Source organism: Talpa occidentalis, unplaced genomic scaffold, assembly GCF_014898055.3.
Source record: "Talpa occidentalis isolate TD23 unplaced genomic scaffold, MPIMG_talOcc4v2.1 talOcc4.16, whole genome shotgun sequence".
NCBI lineage: Eukaryota > Metazoa > Chordata > Mammalia > Eulipotyphla > Talpidae > Talpa > Talpa occidentalis.
In genome coordinates this window covers 5,960,368-5,968,765 of record NW_023601653.1, presented here as the reverse complement: position 1 = coordinate 5,968,765, position 8,398 = coordinate 5,960,368, and the positions used below count along the sequence as shown (strand labels likewise).

Genomic DNA, 8,398 nt, shown 5'->3' with positions numbered 1-8,398 from the left:
ACATCGCTGCTCCTGCTCCCGCCTCATACTCAGCCGTGGGCCCCAGACACCACAGCCTGCCACATCCAGCACCACGGCTGCACCCCACTTAGCACGCCGCCGCCCTGACAGACCTCGGCACCCACGCACCCTGCTACTCCCTGATGTCTGGGCCTGGCCAGGTCAGTGTTGGGTTTCCCCCCCACTTCTGAGAGGGAATTTGCTACCAGAGGCCGAGACCATTTCCTCCTCCCGACATAGCGCCCGAGCCAGCGGTCAGCCCTCAGATGCCCACAACGGCCTGAGAGGAAGTTATCAGTCAGGACTCCTGGAAGTGACTGAAACCTAATTGGAGCCCAGTTTGATGTGAGTTAAGCTCTGGAGAATCTAGGCTCGTAGCTGAGCAGGGCGGGAGGTCGCTGAGTTAGACAGAAAGCAGGAGGCCATCTTGAATGCCGTCAGCATGCGCAGGGTCTCTGGGTGGCTTACAGCTCCGGGGCCAGGGTCTCCACCATGGGGAGCCAGGAACACCCACAGCCCCAGGGGAACAGACCCGCAGACCCTGGTGAGAGCAGGGCCTTCCCTTCCCATTCTAGGCTGAATAATTCTAGGGAAGGACTCTGATTGGCCCAGCAAGGGTCACATGCTTGCTCCTTGGCCCAATCACTGTGGCCAGGATGAGGAGGGCGGACAAGACCCAGCCCAGGTGGGGTACCCCCACTCTTGTCACCTCGGGTGTGCCTGTCAGCAGAAGGATGGGGAGGGGACACAGGCAGACAAAAGCCACGCGGTGGTGAGGTTCATCTTCTTACTACACATCTTATTTTGGAATAATTTTAGATTTACAGGGGGAAGAGGCCAAGAGCCCAGAGTTGCTATGTCCCCTGCACTGCTCCCCCCATGCTAACCTCTGCATCACCAAAGCACATTTGTCAAAATTAAGAAATTAGCACTGGTGTCTTGCAGCGGCCTCTGCTGCACGGCTATGAACTAGCCCGACTGGGTTCAGAGTCACCCGGTTTCCCACAAAGGTCCCTTTTCTACTCCGTGACCCCATCTGAGGTCCCCACGGCATTTAGTGGCCGTGCCTCCTCCCCCCTGTGACAGGCCCTCACTCTTCCTGCTTCTCCTGACCTTGGTGGTTTTGAAGGGCACAGTCGGGATTTTATAGACTCTCCTTCAGTGTGGGTTTGTCTGATGTTTTCTCGCGATGTGTCTGGCTGAGGGGTGAGGGGCGCAGCGTGGGGCAGTGGTGCCCTTGTCCTTGGTGCCAGTGGGGGGTCTGTGGACTCTGCAGCAAGAGAACTGAGCCCAGCACTGATTCTTGGAGGGGCAAAGCCCTGTCAGGATGGTCTGGGTGTGTGGAAACCGCAGGAGACTCTAGCCAGGACGGGGCAGGAAAAGAGACAAGGACCCTGGCTCGGTGGGAGGGAAGAGGAAGGAGGGGCTGGCAAGCAGGACTGGAGCAGCGCAATCCAGGAAGGCCTCCTGGATGAGAAGGCTGTGATGGCAGGCACAGGCAGGAGGGTGGGCTCAGATGTGAGGGCCAGCTCAGGAGCCAGGAGAGCCAGGGGTTTTCTCGCCAGTCCCCAGCCTCCAGTCACCATCCTCACCCTGTGATCTGGTGGCTGTTTTTTTTTCCTGCACTGTTCCTTGGCCACTGACCACAAGCTGCCTGCAAACACCGCTCAGACATCCATGTGGACCAGTTATTTTGCTCACGTGGCTCTTCCTTGTCTTATGCTGGGTGGGAGGTTGAATGAGATGACCTCCAAGGTGCTTCCAACAGCTGGTGAACTTTAACTTTGTGGCACTGATATTTTTCACCAGCAGACATCTGTGCTGCAGCCCCGAGGATGCTGAGTGTCGAGGAATCAGGACTCAGGACTTGTCTGTGTGATATCCAAAGCCTGATGTCCCCGGGGCAGTTTGGAGGTTTGAGATGACAGAGGAAGGGTTGGAAGAGTTCCATTCACTTACGTTTTGTAAATCTGAAATATGAAATTAACTTTGATTTTTGCAGGAACTGCTCAGTTCTTAAAAGTGGTACGAGCTCAAGGGCCTGGAATGGTGGGGGTGGGGGCACCAACCTCCCCCAGCAGGATGCTGTCAGCCCCGTTGGCCCATTTCTGCATGCTCTGCGTTACCGCCCATTTGTTAACTTTGCTTTTTTCCCTCTTAGGCAGAATATTAGGATTTACCTGCCTGTGCTCATCTTTTATCTGCCATGGAAATGTGTACCAGTTGCTTCGTCTCTCCAGGCCTCCATTTCTTTATCTGCAAAATCGAGACTAAAGGAATTCTATATCTTCTGCTTACTGTTGCTGCTTAAAAATCCAAGTGGTGAAAAAAAACAAAACATTTTATTCTGCTCATGATTTTTGTGGGTTGGAAATTCTGGAAGGGCTCCGCTGGGCAGTTCTTGCTTGGGGTTCTCACACAGGTGCAGTCAGAGGCCAGGGGACAGCCCTCATAGATGGCTCAGCTGGGCTGCGCTGATGCCCGGAAGCTGCGCTCCTGCAGCTGGCACCTGGGGCCTGCCATGGGCTGGCAGCTCTGCTGGAGCCCGTAACCACAGTGTCAGCTTCCAGCATGGCAGAATTAGAGCGGGGGACTTTTTACGTGATGGCTGGTGTCCCAGGAAAACAGGCAGAAAACCCATCGCCTTTTTGAGCCTGGCCTTGGAAATAATAAAACATACTTCCAATGCCTTCCATTGGTGATGAGTGAGTCGCTAAGCCCAGCTCAGATGAAAGGGGAAGGGACACAGATGCCAGCTCATAACTTCCACAGTATACACAATAAATATACACATATGTCATAAGTCTGTGTGTATATAGGCCATGTGTGTACATAGTATTAGAATAGTCCTAGATGCACATAGAGAGTCCTCAGATGTACTTAGTATCGTGCTTTAGCCCCAATAAGAGAAATGATTGATAATGCAAGATGATGTGTTGAAACTTCAAAGTAAGGATGACAATATCCACCAAAGTTCTGTAATTCAGAACACGGCATAGCCATCAATCGTGAGGAGGATTTTGCTGTGCCTGTGGAAGGTGCTGATTTGGAGACGTAGGATTCTATGCAAGCAAAGGAGAAAAAGCAAAAACAGAAAGTGCAATCCTGAATACTGCAAGCGGAGCTGCGTCACGCCCAGGACCGCGGAGGGGCTCTCGGGGCCAGCCAGCCTGTGGAGGCTGGGCACCTTTGAAGTTTTCTCACCTTCCCCACAAAACAATCAAGGCATCCCTCTGGGAGACCATCGGTGTTTCTAGAACAAGTATAAGATAAAGCTCTCCTGTACGACTCCCGTCACCAAAGGCAGAGGAGAGACCAAAAGCCCAGAGGCTTGTGGGTATTGAAGCCGGACACAGGACATTCCATGGCCAGCACCCTGAAAAGCCAGCCACACGGGGAGGGACAAGGTGGAGCAAACAGCTTCCACTAGTGGCAAAATTATGTTATCGTTTATCACATAACACTTCTGGGGGAGGAGGCCCATGCAATCAATGACCAACGTGGCAAGATTGGTAATTACCATGAGTGCATGCTGGCGGGGCCCTGTCCCCTGGGGACAGCACGTCAGACTGTCACACAGCAGGGGGCATGGCAGGCAAGTCCCCTCCTTTCTTTGGGTTGAGCCCTGGCCTTGTTGGATGAGGGAGGGGCCCTGCTCTTGGCCATCTTCAGAGTCCTGTTCCTGATTTCCCAGCCTCCCTTGCAGCCAGGCATAGCCATGTGACCCTGTTCCAGCCATTGAGATCTAAGCAGCAGGTAGGCTTCTAAGAAAGCTTTTTCTTTCAGGTTTCTAAGAAAGATTTTTTTTCTTTTAAAAGAAGCAGACATGACTGGTGCACCCCAACTTTCTCCCACCTGGAATGCTGGCTGAATCTGGCGCCCAGATAAGCCCCTTGTTGCTTTCTTCAGGGTTTCCTGTCACGTGGGGGGGAAAGCCCCTCATTGGCAAACTCACACCTTCCCAGTCTCCAGACGTCCACTCTCTCTCCCTGTTTTTGGGGAAGCCATGGGTGACCTTTGCTGATGCACTGAGGGAGCAGAAGCAACCAGAAGGAGCTCCACCAATGCCAGGATGCTCAGGACCCCAGGCCCACCTTGTTGCCAGGGCTGTTCCTCCAGCCCTTTCTCCTTCACCTTCATTTTCATTTTTCCCTCCACAAAATCATTCCTATCACCCCACACACACCGTTTCTTCATCTTAAAAAAAAAAAACCCGTCTTGAGATCACATCCCCATTTCTCGCCTTTCTTTTATGGAAAAAAAGGACTGAAGGAGTGATCTCCGTTCCCTCACCCAAGCCCTCCCCCTGAGGCCCCACCCTGCACTCCCCCTCAAGGTCACCAGCCTCTCACCCCACCTCTGACTTGTCCCACTAGACACGGGGGACCACTCCCTCCTTGAAACCCTCTCCTCTTGCTCTCCTCCTAGAGAGTCAACTCTGTGAGAAACAGAAAGCTCCTGGCCTTCCTCACTGCGCCATCCTCACCACTGGAGGAAATCAACCCTATTCACTGAATTAAAGAAAGACTGCAAGTTGTCCCCTGATGTCTGGCTGACCCTTCTATGGTTACTGCTGAACATGTAGATGCCCAGGTGAGGACTACGTTTCCCAGCCTACCATGTAGATAGGGGTGGCCACACGACTGGGTCCTGGCCAGTGGAATGTGAGCAGAAACAAGCTGTGCGCTCTCCTATTCGTGTTCTCAAAAGAAAAGGTGCATACCTCTCCTTTGTTTTTCTGTCCCTCCTATGGGCTGGAATGCAGATGCAATGGTAGGAGCTGCTGCAGCCATATTAAACCAGATGGAGGAGCTGCCTGCAGGTTGAAGAAGGCAATAAATAATAAAATAAGTAAGTTAATTCATTAATTTTAAAACACAACAAACTATCAACCTATCAGCACTGGTCACATTATGCTCAGATTGCTCTATAAGAAAGAAGTAAACCCCATCCCAGTTAAGTCATTTTGGCTTTTCTTAGTAGCAGACAGCCCTATATTCTCGGAAACGCACCTTTATTTATTAAAGCATTGATAATAGGATCTTTTCTACTCCTGCAGCCTCACCTGTGCATAGACAAGGGACACATCCTCCACAGTGTATCTGAGTCCCATTCATTACTCACCACCGATGTGCAGGGGAGGACTTTTTTGTGTTGGTGATTACTCTGAGTAAACCAGAAAGGGATGCTGGCATCAGGACTGACGCACCATCACGTGGGCTATAAGGAAGGCACAGCCATGTGGGTGGAGTGCTTGCTGGGGAGTCACAGGGAGCCCCGGGGGGGCAACAACCTGCCTCCCCCAACTTCCTTCAGTGCTAAAAGAAACTGAGAACATTACAAGTGCCATCAAAGCTGGGCCACTGGGAGGACATCATTTAACCGACAGAATAAAACTCTCCTTTCCCAGCTGCATGACTCTCTTAGGCCAAGGGCTACATCATGTTTTCTCCAAACGAGGGACGAGATTAAAACTCTGCAGGGACGATGACGCCAGCGAGCACCAGACCTGACTAGGAAACGTGACTTGCCAAGCACTCTGCCCCTTGAATGATCCCACCCTGTGGCTTTGCAATTTGCACATTTCATAAAAAGATATCAGCATTTTGTAAGACCAAACTGGGGGCAAATTTCTTAATCCCGGAGTCTGACTCTGTCTCAGCACTTGATGATTTCCCACTTGCTCAGGGAGAGAGAGCGATGACACAGCAATGAGCATATTAAAAACATCCAAAGAGCTGCTGCTGAACGAAAAAGAACTCTCTCCCCTGTGAAATGCAACCAAAGTGGGGTCCTGGCTGCCTGGCCCCATGACTCTCCAGGACTTGAGCGCCCTGAGTGGCATCTTCTGAGACTTCCATGAGAAGCCGCTTCTTCCTCAGCTCAGGATGCCTGTCCAGTCCTCAGAGCCCAGAACCACCGTCTCCAGCGCAACCCCCTGCAGCTGAGGAAGGAATCAAAGACCCCAGCGCCTTCCTGTGGGAAACTCGATGTAGGCAATCGAGCCTGTCATGGGGGGGCGTGGGGAGCAGGGGCCAGGCTCCTTCACATCGTGACAAGGGATGATTGAGGGCCTACTGTGTGCCAGAAGCATCCACAGTGAACATCTGAGAGAAAAAAAAAAGATGGATTACAAACAAAATCAAAATCATCTCTCTCAATGAAACGAGCCATTTTCATCATGGCGAGATATGCATGGCGTGGAGGTGACCGTCTGAACCATTTCGAACAGTTCAATGGCACTGAAATACATTTCCAATGTTGTGCAACCATCACCCCATCCATCTCCAGAATGATTTCATCCTCCCTGACTGAAACTGTCCCGTTACACGTCTCCATCCCTCGCTCCCCCGGCCCCCAGGGACCTCTGCTCGGCTTTCTGTCTATGACCTCTCGGCTCCGGGCGCCTCCAGCAGTGCAATCAGACAATATTTGTCCTTGTATATTTCACTTAGCATCCTGTCCTCAAGGTGTCACCCATGTGGCAGCATAGGTCAGCGTTTCCTTCCTTTTTAAGGCTGACTAATATTCCATCGTATGTACCTTTTTCATATTTTTATGTGTTCATGGATGTTTCTTATTTTGTGAATCCATGCACCTGTTGATGAGCATTTGGTCTGTCTCCACCTTTTTGGGCTGCTACGACTCGAGCGCTACGCACACGGCAAGGATCTGAGTCTCTGCTTTCACAGGGTTTCACGCTCCCGTGGGCACACGCCTAGGAGCGGGCAGCTGAGTGGAACGCCCCACTGGTGTGGAGACTCTACGTGTCGCCTTTTGAGGACTAGTGCCAGCCCTACCCTCAGGGCTGCCTCCTCCCACCCTCTAGCATCCATCTGAGCATTGCAGGGCATTTCTAATTTCTTAATTATGACGGATCATCATTACTGAGGTAGGACTGACACACACACTAGAGTGTCAGGTGGCCAAGGATTCCCTTGTGTGTGTGCTGCCAGCCAGCGCCGCAGGGAGTCTGGCTAACGTCCATCTCCAAACATGGTTACAAAGGTTTTTTACATACCTTTTTTCACTGTGCCTAACATCGGGTCCACCTGGGCACCCTGAGCCCTTGTAGAGTCCGAGGGGTCACAGGTTGGAGAGAGCTGGTCTGGGAGGTTCAGTCCTGAGGTTCTTCCATTAGAGGCCTGGGATTCTCGGTCCTGTCGCGCTTGGGCTCAGGCGTGTGGCGCTGTGGGACCGGCCGGCACGTGCCCTCCCAGGACATGTGGACTTAAGGTCAGCCCACGGGGTCTTCTCCAGCCCACCTGGGAGGAACGCTGGCTGCCGGGGAGGCGCTTGGGGCGGGGGTGGGGGGAGCAGTTGCAGCTGAGCTGGGGAGCAGTTGAGTAAATGGAGAGGAAGCGGAGGAGAGGGACCAAGGGAGGAGGAGAGCGAGGTCTGGGGGCCCACCTGAGGGAAGCTTGAGCCCAGAGGGCTGAGGGCTGGCTGGAGCTGGCCCCACGTTGGGGAAGGGCCGAGAGAAGAGACAACCATTCACTCTTTCAACAAGCCTCCGGGAGCGCCGGCCTGCTGGGAGCTGGCTGAGGATAAGGAAGTCCAGCCCTCCCGCGGGCCTCTACCTTCACCGAGTCTAATCTGCCGCTGCAGGTCTCCCCCGCAACAAGGGCCACCTTCTGCTAGGGGCTCCCGCACAGCTGCATGCCGGGCACGTTCGCCATTTTACAGGTGCGAGGGTAACCGCAGCTCAGAGAGGCCAGGGCGCTGCCGGAGATCACACGGCTGGGAAGCAGGAGCGCCCACACAAACTGCCTCTCTAAAGGCGAGAGCTTCCTCCAAAGACAACGGCGAGGACATGACAGCACACTCTCCACACGGCCTAGTATTTTCCTCGCCTTCTTGGAAGGCTGGACGGCCACCTCCAGCTCTCCCCAGTGTCTCCGGGTCCTCCCCGCTCCTCCCCAGGTCCCTGCTCTGCCCATCCTGCCCTCGGCCCTCCGCAGGGACACATCTCCTCCTTCTGTGAGGTGCCCAGCCCACCATGGCGGCCTCCGCGGCGAGCCAGCCCCCCGAGAGCGGCCCTCCTTCCCCCAGCAAGCAGGACTGCTGAGAGCAAACATTTTTTCCCCTTTGTCACATAGAGTAATAGACTCTTGAAAAATCACATACTCCGAGGATCACCGCTGAATCTTATAATCTGAGACTCTCCATCAAAGAACCTTAGAACCATCAACTAATAGAATCTCAGAGTCAGCGACTCAAGAATCCCAGAACGCTCCAGCCCCGCCATTGTGGGCCGGGCGGTGCTGAGCGGCCAGGCTGGCGGGCTGACAGGGCAGGCTGGGGAGGTGAGGGTGATGGGGACGGGAGGGAACCCGGGGGTACAGAGGACTGGATGGGGTGCTGGAGGGAGGCTCAGCCTGTTGTCATGCTCGCTGAA

At 53.6% G+C, this 8,398-nt stretch overlaps 1 long non-coding RNA gene across 1 annotated transcript; it reads right to left on the bottom strand.

Moving 5' to 3' along the window:
- Positions 1-760: 760 nt before the first annotated feature.
- On the bottom strand, positions 761-7,290 carry LOC129145933 (uncharacterized). The gene is made up of 3 exons (XR_008552128.1): positions 4,724-7,290; positions 2,181-2,256; positions 761-1,970 (listed from the first exon to the last, which is right to left on the bottom strand). It is a non-coding gene; the product is annotated as an uncharacterized LOC129145933 (long non-coding RNA).
- Between the last annotated feature and the right edge of the window lie 1,108 nt (positions 7,291-8,398).